General features: G+C 43.5%; 1 non-coding gene across 1 annotated transcript; it reads right to left on the bottom strand.

Moving 5' to 3' along the window:
• Positions 1 to 7,997: 7,997 nt before the first annotated feature.
• On the bottom strand, positions 7,998 to 8,050 carry LOC123725768 (U7 small nuclear RNA). Its single transcript, XR_006758282.1, has one exon. It is a non-coding gene; the product is annotated as a U7 small nuclear RNA (small nuclear RNA).
• Between the last annotated feature and the right edge of the window lie 15,064 nt (positions 8,051 to 23,114).

Here is a 23,114-nt window from a genome sequence, read left to right as displayed (position 1 = left end):
TATACTGGGTGGTTCGAGCCCTGAATGCTGTTTGGCTGACAGCCGTGGTATATCAGACCATATACCACGCGTATGACAAAACATGTCTTTTTACTGCTTTAATTATGTTGGTAACCAGTTTATAATAGCAATAAGTCACCTCAGGGTTTGTGATGTATGGTCAATATACCACTGCTAAGGGCTGTGTACAGGCACTCCGTGTTGCGTCGTGCTTAAGAACAGCCCTTAGCCGTGGTATTTTGGCCATATACCACACCTCCTCGGGCCTTATTGCTTAAATAAATCCCTTTTGCGCATGTGCATAACTATAGATAAATCCAACAAGAGAGTTTGAGTGATGAAAATTGAACAGAGGATCTCGGAAACTAATGTTAAGCTATTTTCTGGCAATTGTGCTGTTATTATGTGCCAGATGTTAACTACAAACTGTTATAAATGGCCCATTTGCGAGATTGTCATTTCAATAGGCATAGGCTACAAACTGAAATCTGGGTTCACGATTGTAATTCAACTTTGCCATGGTTTGCTTAGATAAAGGCAGGTAGCCTATTGCCCCTGATAGTCCTACATCTAATTTCAGATAGTCTACAGTAGCCTATGCCTATTGTAGGCAAGATGTAAACTGAACAATTTAGCAGCTTTCTTAGTTCAAATTAACAGGCTAATTTCTTCAACATGAACAGCTTTGCGATTTCGAGGTAAGAAGTGCTTGTGTTTCCCAATAGCCTGTTGGAATAGGCTACTGAGGATGGGGTCATCATTTCAATCACTGAATTAAATATGAATAATATATGTAGTAACTGAATATGCTTGTCAACAACAGCCAGTGTTTATTTGTTTTAAACCTGTAGCCTAATCTGACTACTGTTACCAGTTCTAATAACTGATCGGCAATTTCAATAGAGCTTTGATAACTTCTAATTTAATTAACTAAACATGTCCATTAATAATTGCATAATAACACAAGGCTACAACAACAGTAAACTGAAGTTATAGGCTAACATAGAAATAGTCAACAAAAAACAACCCACGACCAATACATTTTCACCCGCGACATAGTTTTTAAAGTAGCCCAATTTGACTGGAAAACTGTGGACATTGCAACCCTGACTGTTGGTTTGAATTCTTTGATGTACTGTCCAGCAAGTTATTTTGACCTATGTGATCATGTGAACTGGGTGACCTGATTTGGTTTAGCGAATGAAAAGCCTTGTTAAGTTTTTTGGCCAATCGTGTGAAGACTGATGTTGCTGTTCGAGATGTGAGGAGGAAAAATACCCATCCCTGTGGTTGAGTTTAAAGTTTTACATCTGAAGAGATTACGAATTGCATGTAGCAAAAAGCTTGAGCTGCAATGTGTAACTTTTTGGACTAGCTGACCAAATTCACATAGAAATGTGTGTTATAAATCTGTCATTCTCATTGAAAGCAAGTCTAAGAAGTGGTAGATCTGTTCTATGCATGCTATTTCTATGCTTCCCGTTCATAAGTTTAATATTTGCTCCTTTTACTTTTGGTTTTGCACACCAGCTTCAAACAGCTGTAAATAATATTTTTGGGGTTTGGAAAATATATTTCACAGCGGTTTAGATGGTACAATGACTCTCTACATAAGGGGTATTCAACTCTTACCCTATGAGGACCGGCGCAACGAGCAGCTATGACCTGTGCAGCTCGATTCATTGTCGAAAGAGTATGAACAACATGTCGGCAGAATGTGTCTTTTCAACTATACCCATGTCCCATAGATCTTTAATAATCACTACTTTAGTAGCGGCCATAGCTTCCTTGCTAACGGGATATTGTTTTGTGCAAGTGGGGCAACACCTGACAAATACATTGGTTCCATATCCAAAGTTACACACTCCTTTTTCTTCGTCGTCCAAATAGGATGGTTCTGAACTGTAGATCCCTGCAGTTGTCTAATTTGCCACGTCACCTTCCCTTCAGAAATGTTCAGTGTAGAGTAAAGTTGCATAGTAACATCAAGTCCTAAAATAGGTTGTTCAAATGAGCCTATCCACACCACTGCATCAATTTTATTTATTTTTTTATTTTATCAAGGCAAGTCAGTTAAGAACAAATTCTTATTTTCAATGACGGCCTAGGAACAGTGGGTTAACTGCCTTGTTCAGGGGCAGAGTTTTACCTTGTCAGCTCGGGGATTCAATCTTGCAACCTTTCAGTTACTAGTCCAACGCTCTAACCACTAGGCTACCTGCCCCCCGTCAATCTTCATTGGACCAATATAAATTTGGTCTGTTTCATATCAGCAAAGGACCTTGTGAAGATGCTGGAGGAAACAGGTACAAAAGTATAGAAACAATAAACCATAAACAAAACACAAACCGTGACGACAGAGGTGCAACATGCACTAACTCAAAATAATCTCCCACAAACACAGGTGGGAAAAACAACTACTTAAATATGATCCCCAATTAGAGACAACGATGACCAGCTGCCACTAATTGGGGATCATCCAAAAATCCCAACATAGAAAAACAGAAACTAGAAACAAACAACATAGAACTAAATAAACTAGATAAACCCACACAGTCAAACCCTGACCTACTCTACCATAGAAAATAAGAGCTCTCTATGGTCAGGACATGACAGTACCCCCCCAAAGTTGCGGACTCCGGCCGCAAAACCTGAAACCAAAAGGGAGGGTTGGGGGGGGGGAGGTGTCTAGTGTTGGTGGCAGTTCTGGTGCAGGACAAAGAACCTTATCATCCCGCTGATCCTCCCGCATCGGAGGCGGTTCTGGTGCAGGACGAAGAACCCTCTCATCCTGCGGATCCACCAGAATAGGAGGCGGCGCTGGTGCAGGACGAAGAACCATCTTATCCTGCAAACCCATCAGCATCGGTGGAGGCTCCGGGCCGCAGACCGTCTCAGGAGGCTCCGGGCCATGGACCGTCTCAGGAGGCTCTGGGCCACAGACCGTCTCAGGAGGCTCCGGACTGTAGGCCGTCTCAGGAGGCTCCGGGCTGTAGGCCATCTCATTAGGCCCCGGACTGTAGGCCGTCTCAGGAGGTCCCGGACTGTATGCCGTCTCAGGAGGTCCCGGACTGTATGCCGTCTCAGGAGGTCCCGGACTGTATGCCGTCTCAGGAGGTCCTGGACTGTATGCCGTCTCAGGAGGTCCTGGACTGTAGGCCGTCTCAGGAGGTCCCGGACTCTAGGCCGTCTCAGGAGGTCTCGGACTGTAGGCTGTCTCAGGAGGTTTCGGACTGTAGGCCGTCTCAAGAGGTTTCGGACTGTAGGCCGTCTCAGGAGGTTTCGGAATGTAGGCCGTCTCAGGAGGCTCCGGACTGTAGGCGTTATCTAGAGGCTCCGGACTGTAGGCCGTCTCAGGAGGCTCCGGACTGTAGGCCGTCTCAGGAGGCTCCGGACTGTAGGCCGTCTCAGGAGATTCCGGACTGTGAAATGGCGCCGGAAGCTCCGGACTGGGAACTGTTGCCCTGAGCTCTGGACTGGGAAGGCGCACTGGAGGCCTGGTGCGTGGAGCTGGAACAGGTAGCGCCAGACTGGTGACACGCACTTCAGGGCGAGTGTGATGAGCAGGCACAGGACGTACCTGACTGGGCAGACGCACTTCAGGGAGAGTGTGATGTGCAGCTTGGACATGCACTTCAGAGGACATGCACTTCGGGGAGAGTGCGAGGAGGAGGCACAGGACGTACTGGGCTGTGAAGGCGCACTGGCGACACAGTGCGTAGCGCCAGACTGGTGACAAGCTCTTCAGGGTGAGAGCGATGAGCAGGCACAGGACGTACCTGACTGGGCAGGCGCACTTCAGGAAGAGTGTAAGGAGCAGGCACAGGACCTACCTGACTGAGGACATGCACTTCACGGAGAGTGCGAGGAGGAGGCACAGGACGTACCTGACTGAGGACACACACTCCAGGGAGAGTGCGAGGAGGAGGCACAGGACATACTGGGCTGTGGAGGCGCACTGGAGACCTGGTGCCTAGAACCGGTGCAGGATATACTGGACCGTGGAGGCGCACTGGAGGTCTGGAGCGTAGAGCTGGCACAACCCGTCCTGGCTGAATGCTCACTTTAGCCCGGCAAGTGCGGGGCGCTGGCACAGGACGCACTGGGCTGTGAAGGCGCACTGGCGACACAGTGCGTAGAGCCGGTGCAGGATATCCTGGACTGAGGAGACGCACCGGAGACCAGGAGCGCTGAGACGGCACAACCCGTCCTGGCTGAATGCTCACTTTCGCCCGGCAAATGCACAGGCACAGTGCGCACCGGGCTATGAATGCGCACTGGAGATACAGTGTGCATCATCACATAACACGGTGCCTGATTGGTCACACGCTCCCCATGGTAAGCACGGGGAGTTGTCTCAGGTTTAAACCCTGACTCCGCCAATCTCCCCGTGTGGCCCCCCCAATTTTTTAGGGGAGCTGCCTCTCGGGCTTTCATCATTGCCGTGACTCCCGATTTCGTCGCCGTTCCTCCCACGCTGCTTCACCTCCTCCCATGGGAGGCGATCCCATCCGGCCTGGATCTCCTCCCACGTCCAGGATCCTTTGCCGTCCAGGATCTCCTCCCATGTCCATTCCTCCTGGCCACGCTGCTTGGTCCTCTGGTGGTGAGAGATTCTGTCTCGATCATCGTAGGAAGGAGACCAAAGCGCAGCGTGGGTATCGTTCCACATCTTTTATTTTAATGTGAAACTTTGCAAGACAAACAATAAACAAAACACAAACCGTAACGACAGAGGTGCAACATGCACTAACATAAAATAATCTCCCACAAACACAGGTGGGAAAAACAACTACTTAAATATGATCCCCAATTAGAGACAACGATGACCAGCTGCCTCTAATTGAGGATCATCCAAAAACCCCAACATAGAAAAACAGAAACTAGAACCAAACAACATAGAACTAAATAAACTAGATAACCCCGCCCCAAGGAATATCTAACAAGTAATATCTAACAAATTACACAACAAATACCCAATGCACACAAATCTAAGTAGGAATGAATTAAGACGATACATATGAACGGATTAAGATACAGTAGAATAGTATAGGAAACAGTATATACATATGAGCTGAGTAATGCAAGATATGTAAATATTATAAAGTGAATGAGATACCATGGAATAGTATAGAAAACAGTATACCCACATCAGATGAGTAATGCCAGATATGTAAACATTAAGTGACTAAGATACCATAGAATAGTATAGAATACAGTATATACATATGAGATGAGTAATGCCAGATATGTAAACATTATTAAAGTGACTAGTGTTCCATTCCTTAAAGTGGCCAGTGATTTCTAGTCTATGCCTATAGTCAGTAGCCTCTAATGTGCTAGTGATGGGTGTTTAACAGTCTGATGGCCTTGAGATAGAAGCTGTTTTTCAGTCTCTCTGTCCCAGCTTTGATGCACCTGTACTGACCTCACCTTCTGGATGATAGCGGGGTGAACAGGCAGTGGCTCGGGTGGTTGATGTCCTTGATGATCTTTTTGGCCTTCCTGTGACATCGGGTGCTGTAGGTGTCCTGGAGGGCAGGTAGTTTTAATGCGTTGGGCAGAATGCACCACCATTGGGAGAGCCTTGCAGTTGCGGGCGGTGCAGTTTCCATACCAGGCGATGATACAGCCCGATAGGATGCTTTCAATTGTGCATCTGTAAAAATGTGTGAGGGTTTAATTAAGGTGACAAGCAAAATTTCTTTGGCCTCCTGAAGTTGAAGAGGCTCTGTTGCGCCTTCTTCACCACGCTGTCTGTGTGTGTGGTCCATTTCAGTTTGTCAGTGATGTGTACGCCAAGGAACTTGAAGCTTTCCACCTTCTCCACTGCGGTCCCATCGAAGTAGATAGGGGGGTGCACCCTCTGCTGTTTCCTGAAGTCCATGATCAGCTCCTTAATTTTGTTGACGTTGAGGGAGAGGTTATTTTCCTGGCACCACTCCGGCAGGGCCCTCACCTCCTCCCTGTAGGCTGTCTCGTCATTGTTGGTATTCAACCCTACTACTGTTGTGTCGTCTGCAAACTTGATGATTGAGTTGGAGGCGTGCTTGGCCATGCAGTCATGGATGAACAGGGAGTACAGGAGGGGGCTGAGCACGCACCCTTGAGGATGTACGCACCCTAATACAGGATGTGGTAGGAGTCATAAGGGACATCATCATTACACCTGTTAATACTTATTTTCTATAACTTTGTTTGAAATCTATTTCTTATTGTAACAGCAAGTAAAATATGCCCTTTGTGTTTGATAGAAATGCAAGGTGTTTAATGTGAATGATTTTATGCTTACTGCTAATGTTTTTTATATTGCCTGTCACGGCTGTCGAAAGGATCGGACCAAAGTGCAGCGTGGTTGTAGTTCCACATTTTATTAAATCCGTGAAACTTTGCAATACACAAACAACTGAAAATGACAAAACAAACCATGACGCAGAGAGAAACAAACACTACTCAAAATATAATCACCCACAAAACCCAGGAAGAAAAACCCCTACTTAAATATGATCTCCAATCAGAGGTAACGAGGACCAGCTGCCTCCAATTTGAGATCAACCCCCCCAAAAAACAACATAGAAATAGAAAAACTAGAACTTAAACATAGAAATAGAAAACATAGAAAAACACAAAACACCCCCTGTCACGCCCTGACCTACTCTACCATAGAAAATCACATCTTACTATGGTCAGGACGTGACATTGCCTATATTTTCATGTTTCTTATTATTTTCTAAAAATACATATTTAAGTATATGTATTTTTTAAATTGTCTAGGGGGGAGTGCAAGAATATTTTGAAGATAAATACACAACGCAGAAGATTAAAGGTCAAGAGGAAATTAACGATCAATGGAAATAGTGTTTTTTCTGTAATCGGGAATTAATGATCAATGGATCAGAGACATGGGAGGAATTTGTCTAGGCATTGAGCCTGAAACAGGTTACTTGTTATTTGGCCATTGACCCAGTTTTATTGCAAGGAATTCTAATTGGTCAACCACAGGCTAGGGTTCTGTTATAAAACTATATCCTGCCTCTTTGTTCTATGGAGAGAATCACTGAGGATAGGGAAGAACGAACATCTACTTCTCAGCACAACATCTATGATTTGTCCTCTTTGAATAAACCTTTTTTTCTCCCCCTTATTTGCTTTGGGTCTGTGTTATTGAAGAGTAACATCAACTGCCAACATGCCTGATATTTAATTGCACACAACTGGTGTCCCGGGTCTAAATCAGTGCCTGATTAGAGGGGACCAATGAAAACACACAGTGGAACTGGCTTCGAAGTCCAGAGTTTGAGGGCTCTACACTATACTTTCTTGATTTGTCACATAAACTGAAATTAGGTGAACTGTTAGGCAAACTAACTTTTAGCAACTAGGAAATGGCGGAGCGATTTCTGCATAGTGCATCTTTCATTTGACTAACCTGTAACAAGTCCAGAGAAAGTCTAGTTAAACATCTATCTATCGGATTTACCTGAAATCGCCTGCTGCTATGGAGAATATAGCTAGCCAGCGTTGCAACAAGAGTTACCCACATAAAAATATTATAGTATACTATAATATGGTATAAATACTATAGTATTCACTGTAGTATTTTTTCAGCCTTTATTGTAGGATTCACTGTAGTATTCACAAAAGTCAGCAAAAACACTACAGTAAATACTGTAGTATTTACTGTAATATTTACTTTAGTATACTGTAGTATTTACAGTTAACTATAATATAAATGTAGTAAAAGAAAACTGTAGTATGTGCTATAGTAATTAATGTAGTATTTTTGCAGATTGTAGTATACTGTAGCATTTACTGTAGTGTTTTTGCAGACTGTTCTATGCTGCAGTATTTACTGTAGTGTTTTTGCGGACTTTACAATACTGTAGTAGTTACTGTAGTGTTTTTGCAGACTGTAGTAGACTAGTATTTACTGTAGTGTTTTTGCAGACATTACTATAGTATTTATTACAGTGTTTTATTATCTTTGACATAGAAGTGGAGGCTTTCTTTTTCAGGAAACCAGCTGGAGAAATACTAAAAGAGCACATTTTATATAAAGTGTAGGTAGGTACACTGCCGGTCAAAAGTTTTAGAACACCTACTCATTCCAGAGTTTTTCTTTATTTTTACTATTTTCTACATTATAGAATAATAGTGAAGACAGCTTTGCACACTCTTAGCATTCTCACCAAAGGGTTCTCCCACCAAGTCAAAACGGGGTTCCGAACCAGCGACCTATCGGCCACCAGCCACCGGGCCAAGCTCCCAACCACCAGGCCACCAAAGATTCCCCACAGTTCCCCAAAAGCTGCCCCTCAACCATCCAAAACCTCTCCCTCTCCTTGTGCTGATCTATTGGAGTCGTGGTGAGAGGGTTACATAAGCAAGTGACATCATCATTCTACTCTCTATCCAGTACCTTCCTAACGATGAGGCTCTTTGATCTCTTGGAGCAATTAGCTCATGGTGGAGATAAAGATAGGCCAGTCTCCTCCTCTCCTCCTCTTCTCCTCTTCTCCCTTCATCCACCTCTTCTCTTCTTCCTCTACTTCCCCCTCCTTGGCTCCGTGGCGAGGCCAGGCGAGGTGAGGGAGGAAGATGACAGCCTCACTTTCTGTGAACATCCTTATCAGCTCGGCACATATTGATCACATTAACATTACCTCACACTCTAATCAATGGCTGGCCCAGCTAATGAGCTGTGCTTAACGTGAAGACAAAGGATTTAATTTTTCATCATCTCATCCCATCTAGCATCTTTATATCTATCTCCTCGTCCCGCTCGCTCTTTATTTATTTATCTCTCTCTTTCTTTCTCTGCCTCTTCCCTGTCTCGTTCTCTCTCTTTCACTCACTCATCCTCTCTCTTGATCCCTCGCTTTCTTCCTCCATTTTCCCCTCCCTCTCTGTTTTTATGATGGGGACCCAGGTGTTGGCTGAAATGGAGGACATGAGACAGTGGAGAGAGCTATTGAGCAAGCAGCAGGAGTTAAATGGAACAAATACAATCCCTGTTTTTGTTTCTTGTGGGTAACTGAACATCACCAATCAAAATATGTTCTTACATGCGCATGCACAGACACACACACACTGATAAACAACCTTGTAAACCCTACACTACAGCTTTGTTCCAATGTCCTGCAGCAAATATTCTCTGTGATCTTTCAGAATTGATAGTGACCCCCTTTATATCCATTTCTCTCCAACACAAACAGCAGAGCCAGCAGACTGTGGATGTAGCCCCTGCAGAACATAAGCATTACTGTCAGTCTCTCACCAGAGCATGCCCAAATCCTTAGAGCAACTTTGGAGCAAATGTATTAATATGATTTACATGAAGTTCAACTTCTCGCATGCAGCCAAGGAGGCCATTCTAAAATAAACAGTGATGACAGAGCCAATGTGTTATGTGTGTCAGGCCCGGGGCAGGGCGGTCTCCCAGGGGAGTGCTGGCCTGGAAATGACACAGACTGCGAGAAGAACCCAAATGCAGGGGAATCAGTCATCTCATCTGCAGGGGCAAAAAAAGGACAAAGATGCATTACAGGAGCTATGGACACAAACACCTGATATTTCACGCATAAGGGTTTAAATGTTATTTCAGAGAGGGATTATTATGCAGGAGAGATGATGCAAGGGCACTTTTAATGCAAGGGCATGTTTTCAACACCAAGAACACTTCATCTTTTCAGAGGTACTGTGGTAGCTATATTTTTCGAAGCGCTTATTTACAGAAAAGAGCATTATTTATGACATTATTCTAAGGACTATATTGAGGATTTCTTATAAATGTCCTTCCAAGATGTTTGATGTATAACTAGGTAATAACAGGTTTAATAAAATAACAAGCGGTCAAAGACAGCGATGATACTGAAATTGATGAAATATAGCAATATACAGTATTATGATAAAATAAGTGGTCATGTCATAGTCATGTTTACCGCAAGGTCAATATCCTCTCCAACATCTTGACTGCATTATAATCTGCAACTAAACTGACACCTTTTAAAGTGGAATGATTTTTGAGAAACCTCAATGGAATCTCTGGAGAGCTGAGGTGATAGAAGCGGAAGAACACAATCCAGTGTCAAATGGAACATGAGGTACAGAAGAATGATTCCCTCCAGAGCCACACAGAATGGCCTGGAATATTCTAACAGGGCCATGGCACGCAACAAGAAACACCAGGACCTGTAAAAAGCAAGTGCTTCACACTTAAGCACAGGCACCATGCCGTAAAGCGAAAGAAAAGCCCTGTGTCAAGGGTATCAACAACACTACAGACCCAATGTCCCCCATGCATGCCTCCACTATTCCCAGCCACAACTGTGAAATGACCAGAATGCCTTCCTCTTAACTGTGAAAAGGTGAAAAAACTCACATTTCAACACCTAGTTTTAGCTTGAGACTGCAAAGACAACTGTGACCAAGTCAGAAACCCATCAAACAGAGAGAGGAGGAAGTAAGAATTCATTTAACCATGTAAGGAACTTTCTAGCCATGCAAATCTGATTGTCAGTTTCTGCCAGGAAATCCATAACCACAGTGCGATATTAATTACTCCTGCAGGATCCATTCTATATTTAATATGCAGGGCGCATCCAGTCATTACCAGCCTGTGTTTCAGCCCTGGCCTGCATGTCAGCAGTAATCAAATCTAAATGTTAACAACAACACGTCCAGCAATCAATACAGAGGAGGAGGGAGGAGGGGGGAATTTACAGCACAATATTCATTCATAATTTCATGTGTGTTTGTTTCTTCATTTTTACATCATGTCAAAATCCTATTGCACATATCAACCCCTCGCCCCTTCATATTCCATTGGGGCTCCCGAATGGCACAGCGGTCTATGGCACTGCATCTCAGTGCAAGAGGCGTCACTACAGTCCCTGGTTTGATTCCAGGCTGTATCATACCCGGCCGTGATTGGAAGTCCCATAGGGCGGCGCACAATTGGCCCAGTGTCATCCGGGTTTGGCTGGGGTAGGCCGTCATTGGATATAAGAATTTGTTCTTAACTGACTTGCCTAGTTAAATTAAGGTTCAATTTTATAAAATATACATAAAATGTTTAAAAAAATATTCCCTGAATATGATTCTCTCAATGTTCTTTTGCATCACTCAAGCCTACTTAGCCTTTGTAGTAGATATTCTTCAGTCCACACACATTCAATTTATTTATTGATACTTTATCAAACATTTCATTATGTATTGTAATACAAAGAATCAATCATATTGTATTATCACTAAACATGTAGTTGATGAATCAGATTATGCATCACATAATGTATCTGAAGATAACCGCTCCAGTCTCCCAGTTTATCAAGCCTTCCAGCTGGTCTAACCTCAGCTTTGACCAGGGACTGTCAGACTGCCATCAGCCCTGGCTCAATCAGCCTCAACCACAGTGCTTAGTTACTGGGCAACAGTCAGATGAGAATTTAAACAGCTCAGATAACGCTGCCCTGAAACTTCAACAGTGGAGCAACACTGACCTCTAGTGTCTGAGAAAATCACAGAACAACTCTGCCTGTTGCTCTCCCACCCGGCAGCTACTTGAGCTCTCAAATTGCTTTCTTAAATCATTCTGAATGTGAGAGGGGACATAGATCAAGCCATGGAGGAATACAAAAAAAAAACAAAGCACTGTGCCAATTACTGCCAGTGGGTCCACATCAGACTTTTAAAAACCTAATCAATCACTTTCTCCCTACATGCTATGTGTGTGCGTGTGCCTGTGCGGGTGCGTCTATGTGTGTCACCCAGATCGTAGCCCAGAGTTTACACAACCACTGTAGGTAGACAGTAGCCTACCTCCACTGCCTGTGACTTATTCAGAATACTGAAATGTTTAGTGACCTTGGGATAGCTAGAAATCGGAAATGTGCACCTGTCACACAGCTCTTCTCTCAAAAACCAGCCCTCCAGATCAGTTCAGTTCTGTTTTAGACAGGCAGTGAAGAGGCCACCTGCAGGTGTTAGTGCTCAGAGTGTGTCAGGGGCACTGAGCTATAATAATAACAGTTAGGGGCAACCCAGGAGTCCTCCCAGGCCTGGACAGGCTCATTAATATAGGTATGTTACTGAACACAGGGATCCACTGGAACAAACAGGCAGGGCCAGGGCTGACAAAAAAATAATATTATACTGTGAAGAAGAGTCATGTCCGATTGGCACCACGTTCACACAGGCAGGACTGAACAGATGCCATTCATTTCTGCTGGCCAGTGGCCCAAAGATCAGTTGGCCACCCATCTCCAAAAAACACCAACCAGTAATGAGTGAAATTAATGCTCAACTCAGCGACTCCTTCTCTCCAATTCCCTTTCTCTGTTCCTCTCTTTCTCCCAACCCCCTCCCCCACCCCCACCCCCCTCTCTCTCTCCCTCTGTATCTTCCTCTCTCTCTCTCTCTCTCTCTCTCTCTCTCTTTTACGCTCTTTCACTCTCTCTCTCTCTCTCTCTCTCTCTCTGTCTCTCTCTCCCTCTTTCTATCTTCCTCTCTCTCTCTCTCTCTCTCTCTCTCTCTCTCTCTCTCGCGCTCTAGCTCTCTTTCTCTCTCTCTCGCTGCCTCAATTCGGCAGTTGGTTGCTGATGCATTCCTATGACATATTGAGGTAATAAAAAGCCACTCCTCTGGGATGGCCATGCTGGACTAATTAAACACCTCCTCCGCGACCTTATTGCGGGAGGCAGTTGCCATGGAATCGCAATACATTTGGGCCCTGCGTCGACTAGATCTCTCATCTCCAATTTATAGGGGGGGGGGTGTTGCAAGGTTGTTACCTCAAAAGGCCCAATTACACAAAATAATCTCCTCAGTATAAATGAGCTGGATTGACCCCCAGCACAGAGATACTACTTTGATAGGAGGGGTACAGACTGTTTGTTTTTATCGAACACATGTGAGATGGGTGGAGAAAGGTTATCTTATCACTATGTGCAGTAAGTTATAGTTCCCCAACCAATAGAATGAATAAACATGACCAAAGAACACTATCTTCCCTGCATAAGTGGAAGCAAATAGATGTTTTTCTGCCTCAGGCAAGGTAAATAAATGCACAGGCCGCTCTTGAATAAGCAATCCAGGGGCCAGTTTATAGTTATTCCCCCTCTCATTATTAACCAGAGAAGAACATTCAATTAACATGAAGAACATTAAATCCTAAGCCATATGTCTCATGTTGCTCAAAAACATAATTGCTTCCTACTAAAGAACAAGATGTTTTCTATATTGTGTGACTGAGTGGGTGTGTGTAGACACAAGGCAAGCTGAGGAGATGAGAGAATCCAAAATAGCAAAGTAAAGAGTGTGAAACTAAGGCACCTGGTGCTGTGCAATGTGTGGTCAACCTGTAAGACTTCAGAGTGGGTGTGCTGTGTGTGTGTGCTGTGTGTGTGCGCTGTGTGTGTGCACTGTGTGCGTGTGTGTGTGAGGGGGTTGAAGGTGTCCTTTGATTTCGGCCTGTTGTGCACTGGGGCTCAGTGCGACAGATGACTCAGCACCTGTCATCACGATACACCACTCATCAGTCATCCACTCCATATGCTGCCCATTAAAACCAGACATGTGAGCAACTTCCTGGCAAAGTCCAAGCACCTACTGACCCACTCCACATCTGCTTACAAAGCCTTAATCACATTCAGTGGAGAGATGAAGAGGAAGAGAAGAGAGAGAGAGAAAGAAAGAAAGAAAGAAAGAAAGAAAGAAAGAAAGAAAGAAAGAAAGAAAGAAAGAGAGAGCGAGAGAGCGAGAGAGAGGGAAAGAGAGATTGAGTGTGAGAGCGTGCGCGCGTATGTGTGTGAGCCTGGGTTTCTGAGAAAGAGATGCAGAGGGTATTCTCTTCAAAAAGGCAGAATTCAAAGAGCAGGGAGTTTCAAAAGGAACCAGCACTGAGGGCAGTTTGGTTTGAACTGTGTTTGTGAAAAGGACTCTGGGTAAGAAATACATTTCTGAAGACCATTAAGTGAGTTTCTGTCAGAGATAGGAGAGGAAAGTAGTATGAGAAATGAGGGGGGAGGGAGTGAGGAATGCACCGGCACCTCTGCAGAGGGGCTATAGGGGGCGGTACAGGGGATGTACAGAAGCAGCAAAAGTGTGTGCTCACATTGAGGGAGGAAGAGAGAGCAAGGAAGAGAGAGAAGAGAGAAAGGGAAAGAAATTAGAGACACATAGTGGGACAATAGTGGGACACATAGTGGGACAATAGGGGGACAATAGTGGGACACATAATGGGACAATAGTTGGACACATAGTGGGACACATAGTGGGACAATAGTGGGACACATAGTGGGACAATAGTGGGACACATAATGGGACAATAGTGGGTCACATAGTGGGACAATAGTGGGTCACATAGTGGGACAATAGTGGGCCACATAGTGGGACAACAGTGGGACACATAGTGGGACAATAGTGGGTCACAGTGGGACAACAGTGGGACACATAGTGGGACAATAGTGGGTCACAGTGGGACACATAGTGGGACACATAGTGGGACAATAATGTGACAATAGTGGGACACATAGTGGGACAATAATGGGACAATAGTGGGTCACATAGTGGGACAACAGTGGGACACATAGTGGGACAATAATGTGACAATAGTGGGACACATAATCGGACAATAGTGGGACACATAATGGGACGATAGTGGGACACATAGTGGGACAATAATGTGACAATTGTGGGACACATAATGGGACAATAGTGGGACACATAATGGGACAATTGTGGGACACAATGGGATGATAGTGGGACACATAATGGGACAATAGTGGGACACATAATGGGACGATAGTGGGACACATAATGGGACAATAGCGGGACAATAGTGGGACACATAATGGGACAATAGAGGTACACATAATGGGACAATAGTGGGACACATAGTGGAACAATAGTGGGACACATAATGGGACAATAGTGGGACACATAATGGGACAATAGTGGGTCACATAGTGGGACAATAGTGGGTCACATAGTGGGACAATAGTGGGCCACATAGTGGGACAACAGTGGGACACATAGTGGGACAATAGTGGGTCACAGTGGGACAACAGTGGGACACATAGTGGGACAATAGTGGGTCACAGTGGGACAACAGTGGGACACATAGTGGGACACATAGTGGGACAATAATGTGACAATAGTGGGACACATAGTGGGACAATAATGGGACAATAGTGGGTCACATAGTGGGACAACAGTGGGACACATAGTGGGACAATAATGTGACAATAGTGGGACACATAATCGGACAATAGTGGGACACATAATGGGACGATAGTGGGACACATAGTGGGACAATAATGTGACAATTGTGGGACACATAATGGGACAATAGTGGGACACATAATGGGACAATAGTGGGACACATAATGGGACAATAGTGGGTCACATAGTGGGACAATAGTGGGTCACATAGTGGGACAATAGTGGGCCACATAGTGGGACAACAGTGGGACACATAGTGGGACAATAGTGGGTCACAGTGGGACAACAGTGGGACACATAGTGGGACAATAGTGGGTCACAGTGGGACAACAGTGGGACACATAGTGGGACACATAGTGGGACAATAATGTGACAATAGTGGGACACATAGTGGGACAATAATGGGACAATAGTGGGTCACATAGTGGGACAACAGTGGGACACATAGTGGGACAATAATGTGACAATAGTGGGACACATAATCGGACAATAGTGGGACACATAATGGGACGATAGTGGGACACATAGTGGGACAATAATGTGACAATTGTGGGACACATAATGGGACAATAGTGGGACACATAATGGGACAATTGTGGGACACAATGGGATGATAGTGGGACACATAATGGGACAATAGTGGGACACATAATGGGACGATAGTGGGACAGATAATGGGACAATAGCGGGACACATAGTGGGACAATAGTGGGACACATAATGGGACAATAGAGGTACACATAATGGGACGATAGTGGGACACATAGTGGAACAATAGTGGGACACATAATGGGACAATAGTGGGACACATAATGGGACAATAGTGGGACACATAGTGGGACAATAGTGGGTCACATAGTGGGACAATAGTGGGACATATAGTGGGACAATAGTGGGACACAAAATGGGACAATAATGGGACACATAATGGGACGATAGTGGGACACATAATGGGACAATAGTGGGACACATAGTGGGACAATAGTGGGACACATAATGGGACAATAGTGGGTCACATAGTGGGACAATAGTGGGTCACATAGTGGGACAACAGTGGGACACATAGTGGGACAATAGTGGGTCACAGTGGGACAAGTAGGACACATAGTGGGACAATAGTGGGTCACAGTGGGACAACAGTGGGACACATAGTGGGACAAATAGTGGGACAATAATGTGACAATAGTGGGACACATAGTGGGACAAATAGTGGGACAATAATTTGACAATAGTGGGACACATAGTGGGACAATAATGTGACAATAGTGGGTCACATAGTGGGACAACAGTGGGACACATAGTGGGACAATAATGTGACAATAGTGGGACACATAATCGGACAATAGTGGGACACACAATGGGACGATAGTGGGACACATAGTGGGACAATAATGGGACAATTGTGGGACACATAATGGGACAATAGCGGGACACATAATGGGACGATAGTGGGACACATAATGGGACAATAGCGGGACACATAGTGGGACAATAGTGGGACACATAATGGGACAATAGAGGTACACATAATGGGACGATAGTGGGACACATAGTGGAACAATAGTGGGACACATAATGGGACAATAGTGGGACACATAGTGGGACAATAGTGGGTCACATAGTGGGACAATAGTGGGACATATAGTGGGACAATAGTGGGACACAAAATGGGACAATAATGGGACACAAAATGGGACAATAGTGGAACACATAATGGGACAATAGTGGGACATATAGTGGGACAATAGTGGGACACAAAATGGGACAATAGTGGGACACATAGTGATAGAACATTGGCCTCAGGCTGTGCTACGTGCTGTGACTCCCATCTCTGTCTTCAGGAAGCTGCGTGTGTGTGTATGTCTGTGCATGCATACACGTGTGGGTGTTTGAGGTAGGGGCCAGCATTGGCCCACATTCCCTGCTCAACCTGGTGCTGGAGTGATGGCTACAGCATTACAGTGTCAGTGGCCCTGTGCCCCGCCACGCCAGCTCATTCACACACACATAATAAACACACTCCATCACCCGATCAAGCTCAGCCGCACAGACCAATCACAAGCAACAGCCCAAAGAGAGCAAATTAATTATAGATGTAAGTTAAATTACTTTCACTACCTCCCCTAGTCCATGGATGGGACAGAGAGAGTGACTAATGAAATAGTGTTTCAATACCTCCTCTAGCCGTGAACTCTCCCCAGTCTCTCTTACTCTCTACTGCTCCCACTCTTTCTCCAACCCACTATTTCTCCTTCGCTTTTCTACCCCACCTCCACTCTGCTCTGTACCTCCCCTCCTTTACTGCCCCTCTCCCTCTCTCTCGCTGTCTCTGTCTCCTTCCCTCCCTCCCTCTATCTCAATGTGGCTGACTGCTGAACAGTGAGAGACTGGTGCTTATTTTTATTCTAAGGAGGGCTGTGCAGAAAAGCAATGTCAAATGTTGGTGTGAATAGATAATGCATTAAGGAAGGTCTACTGGGGGGGAGGGACAACATGGAAAGAGAGGTGGATTGTGCAAAGAAGACCGAAATGATCCAGGATCCATCCCTGCAGGATTCCTAACAGGGGAAAGTGTGAAATAGGTTCTGTTCCATGTAGGTACTGGGAAGAAAGAGGAGAGAAGGGGAGGGATAGATTATGGCCACACTCCATAATAAGGGAAAAAGTAAACCTTGCTGTGTATACCATCTCTCATACAAATAATACACAAAACTCACACATATAAAGATAGTACAACAGACCGAACTGTTAAACAACTTCATTTTGGTCAGAATAAAACCCCTTGCGGTAATGTTTAAACTGGTCAATATTTATATTGTCTTCAATCATAGGAAATTCTTCTGTCCTACATTCAATTGAAAAAAAACTGCCTCTCAAAAGGAATATATTCTGAATATATTAGCTAGCTCTAGTGTAAATTGTCACAAAGACGGTTCTGCCCACCCTCCCACTCTGTACTGTAAAGCAATCTAATCTGGCATTTCTTGCATGATGTCAAACCGTACACATGGGGACACATTCTGACATTTAACAAAGCAGTTTGTCAAACCTAAGCCGCCTTTGATGAACCTCACTTTCATATGGTTAATAATACAAATACGCAGAGAACACTCCAATGGGAATCACACATTACCAAACATCCCATCTACAACACATAATGAATTCTCCCTGGGCTGCTTAGTGTGGAAATAGTACAGGTCTGACATTATACTCCAGGGTACAGGGATGTTCTTTCTAAACTAATAACTAGAACACGTCATCTCCAAAGACAGATAGACAGAAAGACAGAAGGTTTCCCCAGAGTTGTGTCAGTGTTCTATGCTTGATCCTACAACAGTAGCAGAAGCAAGGCAATCATACTGGTAGCCTCTGCTCTGCTTGCACAACATCTATGCCTATCTAATCTGTGAAGCTCAGAGAAACACAACCCATTCAATTTCTTCTGCTGATAGATGGTGGTGCTCTTTGAGCCCTGAGGGACTAAATCTCTCCATCTCACCACGGCCCTGACTGTGTTTCTTGTGCAAGCCAACTCTAAATTCATCAGATGGGCATTATCTTGTACACAGCATAGACCTGCATTACCAGGTGTCAAGGTTCAAGAAAAACACCCATTCAACTAACAGTATATCCATCTTATTTCATGTTAGGCTTTTCATCTGTTGTAGCAATTACACTTTCTTAACAAAGACTGTCTTTAATTTGACTATTGTATCTTAGTTCTTAACTATAATTGACATTCTACTGTGATCTGCCAATCAGTGTCACATATTCTACATGCATGGATCACCATCTGAGGTCAATTTGATCCCAAGAAGAAACTATTGGAAAAAGCAAAACATCATTATACATTTAAATAATGTTATATGAAATTGAAAATAACCAAAACAGACTTTTCATTTAGCAAAATTACAGTTAAATACAAATGTTTCCTTAAAAGAATGTGTTCAATCCACAAGTACTAAAAAGCAGATTTACCATCATTTGATTGTAATATCATAAAACATTTCAATATACTTAATTTTATTGACAAAAAGTTATTTATCCATTGATCCTGAGAGACAATGACCAAAACTATGCCTTAGTTTAATTTCTTCACTTCCCCTACAGCTAGCATCAACATTACTGCTAGTGAAACAATGGGAGGGGCGGGGCCTATGGCAGGAGGCCTTAAAAAGTTAGCCCAAATCCTCAAAGTCACTTCAAACCAAATGTTATAGCAACGCAAATACCATAACAAGTTGCACATGTAGAATATTGGAGGATATTATAGGAATTCTGGTATTAATATACCATTTTCCGTAGAATAACTATTTTTTGGCAAAATACACACCAATACAGTCATACCTCATTATAACCAGTTATAACTATATGCGAGCCCATAAGGTGCTCCATCTCTGCAGGTGATCTGTCTATCAGGCCATGATCACTCCAACAGGTCCTCCTCCACCTTCTGAGGATATGTATAACTTAACAGTACGTCTCCGGAGAATATCTGGATTCAAATAAATACTTTTTTAGATTTGCCCTAGAATAACTACTTTTTGGAGAAAACATACCAATACATCTCTCTGTGTACATTGAGTGTATCTAAGTTCTGTATTGCAGTTCTATCAAGTATTTATACAATTGGCATATGTTGTATACCATTAGCAGATTTATATATGCACAGAAATAAGGCCATTTTGGTTTTGTACACAGTCATTTGATACGTGGTACAGCTATATCTCTGCAGATGATCTGTTTATCTGGTCAAAATCTGTGACACAGGTCCCCCTCCACCCTCTGGTGGCATGGATAACTTGCTATTATGTCTCCAGAGAAACATATATGAAAATAAAGGTTTGTTCAGTGTTTACATTTTTAGTTTAGAACATAAAAAAAATGTTTAAGTCCATATTGATACAGAAACAGTAAACAATGATTTAGAATGGTTAAGAACATGTTTATTGACAAAGTCATGAACATTTGAAGCATAGAAAAAAACACCTTTGGGCTATGATAGAAAATGTGTCTCTGGGGTTAAAATGACCCCAGTCGGTAGTATGAGGGTTAAAATGACCCCAGTCGGTAGAAAGAGGTTTAAAATGACCCCAGTCAGTAGTATGAGGGTTAAAATGACCCCAGTCGGTAGTATGAGGGTTAAAATGACCCCAGTCGGTAGTATGAGGGTTAAAATGACCCCAGTCGGTAGTATGAGGGTTAAAATGACCCCAGTCGGTACTATGAGGGTTAAAATGACCCCAGTCGGTAGTATGAGGGTTAAAAATGACCCCAGTCGGTAGTATGAGGGTTAAAATGACCCCAGTCGGTAGTATGAGGGTTAAAATGACCCCAGTCGGAAGTATGAGGGTTAAAATGACCCCAGTCGGTAGTATGAGGGTTAAAAATGACCCCAGTCGGTAGTATGAGGGTTAAAATGACCCCAGTCTGTAGTATGAGGGTTAAAAAAAAGTTTGTTAAACCTAAGCCGCCTTTGATGAACCTCACTTTCATATGGTTAATAATACAAATACAGAGAGAACACTCCAATGGGAATCACACATTACCAAACATCCCATCTACAACACATATTGAATTCTCCCTGGGCTGCTTAGTGTGGAAATAGTACAGGTCTGACATTATACTCCAGGGTACAGGGATGTTCTCTCTAAACTAATAACTAGAACACGTCATCTCCAAAGACAGATAGACAGAAAGACAGAAGGTTTCCCCAGAGTTGTGTCAGTGTTCTATGCTTGATCCTACAACAGTAGCAGAAGCAAGGTAATCATACCGGTAGCCTCTGCTCTGCTTGCACAACATCTATGCCTATCTAATCTGTGAAGCTCAGAGAAACACAACCCATTCAATTTCTTCTGCTGATAGATGGTGGTGCTCTTTGAGCCCTGAGGGACTAAATCTCTCCATCTCACCACGGCCCTGACTGTGTTTCTTGTGCAAGCCAACTCTAAATTCAAACACAGTATAGACCTGCATTAGCAAGGTCAAGAAAAACACCCATTCAACTAACAGTATATCTATCTTATTATGTTAGGCTTTTCATCTGAGGTAAAAATGACACTATCTTAACAAAGACTGAGTCTTTAATATCCATATTGTATCTTAGTTCTTAACTAGAACTGACATGTTCGTGTGGTCTGCCAATCAGTGTCTTATATCCTAATTTCATAAGAGAAGCATGTACAGTACCAGTCAAAGGTTTGGACACACCTACTCAGTCAAGGATTTTTCTTTATATTTACTATTTTCTACATTGTAGAATAATAATGAAGACATCAAAACTATGAAATCACACATATGGACTCACGTAGTAACCAAAAAAGTGTTAAACAAATCAAAAGATATTTTAGATTTGAGATTCTTCAAAGTAGCCACCCTTTGCCTTGATGACAGCTTTGCACACTATTGGCATTCTCTCAACCAGCTTCATGAGGTAGTCACCTGGAATGTATTTCAGTTAACAGGTGTGCCTTGTTAAAAGTTAATTTGTGGAATTTCTTTCCTTCTTAATGCGTTTGAGCCAATCAGTTGTGTTGTAACAAGGTAGGGGTGGTATACAGAAGATAGTCCTATTTGGTAAAAGACCAAGTCTATATTATAGCAAGAACAGCTCAAATAAGCAAAGAGAAACAACAGTCTATCATTACTTTAAGACATGAAGGTCAGTCAATCTGGAAAATTTCAAGAACTTTGAAAGTTTCTTCAAGTGCAGTTGCAAAAACCATCAAGCGCTATGATGAAACTGTCTCTCATGAGGACCGCCACAGGAAAGGAGAGTTACCTCTGCTGCAGAGGATACGTTCATTAGAGTTACCAGCCTCAGAAATTGCAGCCCAAATAAATGCTTCACAGAGTTCAAGTAACAGACACATCTCAACATCAACTGTTCAGAGGAGACCGTGAGTCAGGCCTTCATGGTCAAATTTCTCTAACGAAACCACTACTAAAGGACACCAATAAGAAGAAGAGACTTGCTTAGGCAAAGAAAAACGAGCAAAGGACATTAACATTTGGAAATCTGTCCTTTGGTCTGTTGAGTCCAAATTTTACATGTTTTGTTCCAACCGCCATGTCTGTGAGTTGTAGATTAGGTGAACGGATGATCGCCGCATGTGTGGTTCTCACCGTGAAGCATGGAGGAGGAGGTGTGATGATGTGGGGGTGCTTTGCTGGTGACACTGTCTGTGATTTTTTTTTATTTCAAGGCACACTTAATCAGCATGGCTACCACAGCATTCTGCAGCAATACGCCATCCCATCTGATTTGCACTTAGTGGCACTATCATTTGTTTTTCAACAGGACCCAAAACACACCTCCAGGCTGTGTAAGACTATTTAACCAAGAAGGAGAGTGCTGCATCAGATGATCTGGCCTCCACAATCACCCGACCTCAACACAATTGATATGGTTTGGGATGAGTGGGACCGTAAAAGTTAAGGAAAAGCAGCCAACAAGGGCTCAGCATATGTGGGAACTCCTTCAAGACTGTTGGAAAAGCATTCCAGGTGAAGCTGGTTGAGAGAATGCCAAGAGTGTGCAAAGCTGTCATCAAGGCAAAGGGAAGCTACTTTCAGGAATCTCAAATATAAAATATATTTCAATTTTTGTATCACTTTTTTGGTTTCTACATGATTCCATATGTGTTATTTCATAGTTTTGACTTCTTCACTATTATTCTACAATGTAGAATCTGGATCCAAACCAGGGTGTCTGTAGTGACGCCTCTAGCACTGAGATGCAGAGTCTTAGACCGCTGCACCACTTAGGAGCCGCCCAAATACAGGTGTGTCAAGCTTGTAGCGTCATACCCAAGAAGACTTGAGGCTGTAATCGCTGCCAAAGGTGCTTCAATGAAGTACTGAGTAAAGGGTCTGAATACTTAAGTAAATGT

Source organism: Salmo salar, chromosome ssa12 (assembly GCF_905237065.1).
Source record: "Salmo salar chromosome ssa12, Ssal_v3.1, whole genome shotgun sequence".
NCBI classification, from domain to species: Eukaryota; Metazoa; Chordata; class Actinopteri; order Salmoniformes; family Salmonidae; genus Salmo; species Salmo salar.
The sequence above is the reverse complement of the archived record's forward strand: the minus strand, read 5'-3'. Positions and strand labels throughout refer to the sequence as shown.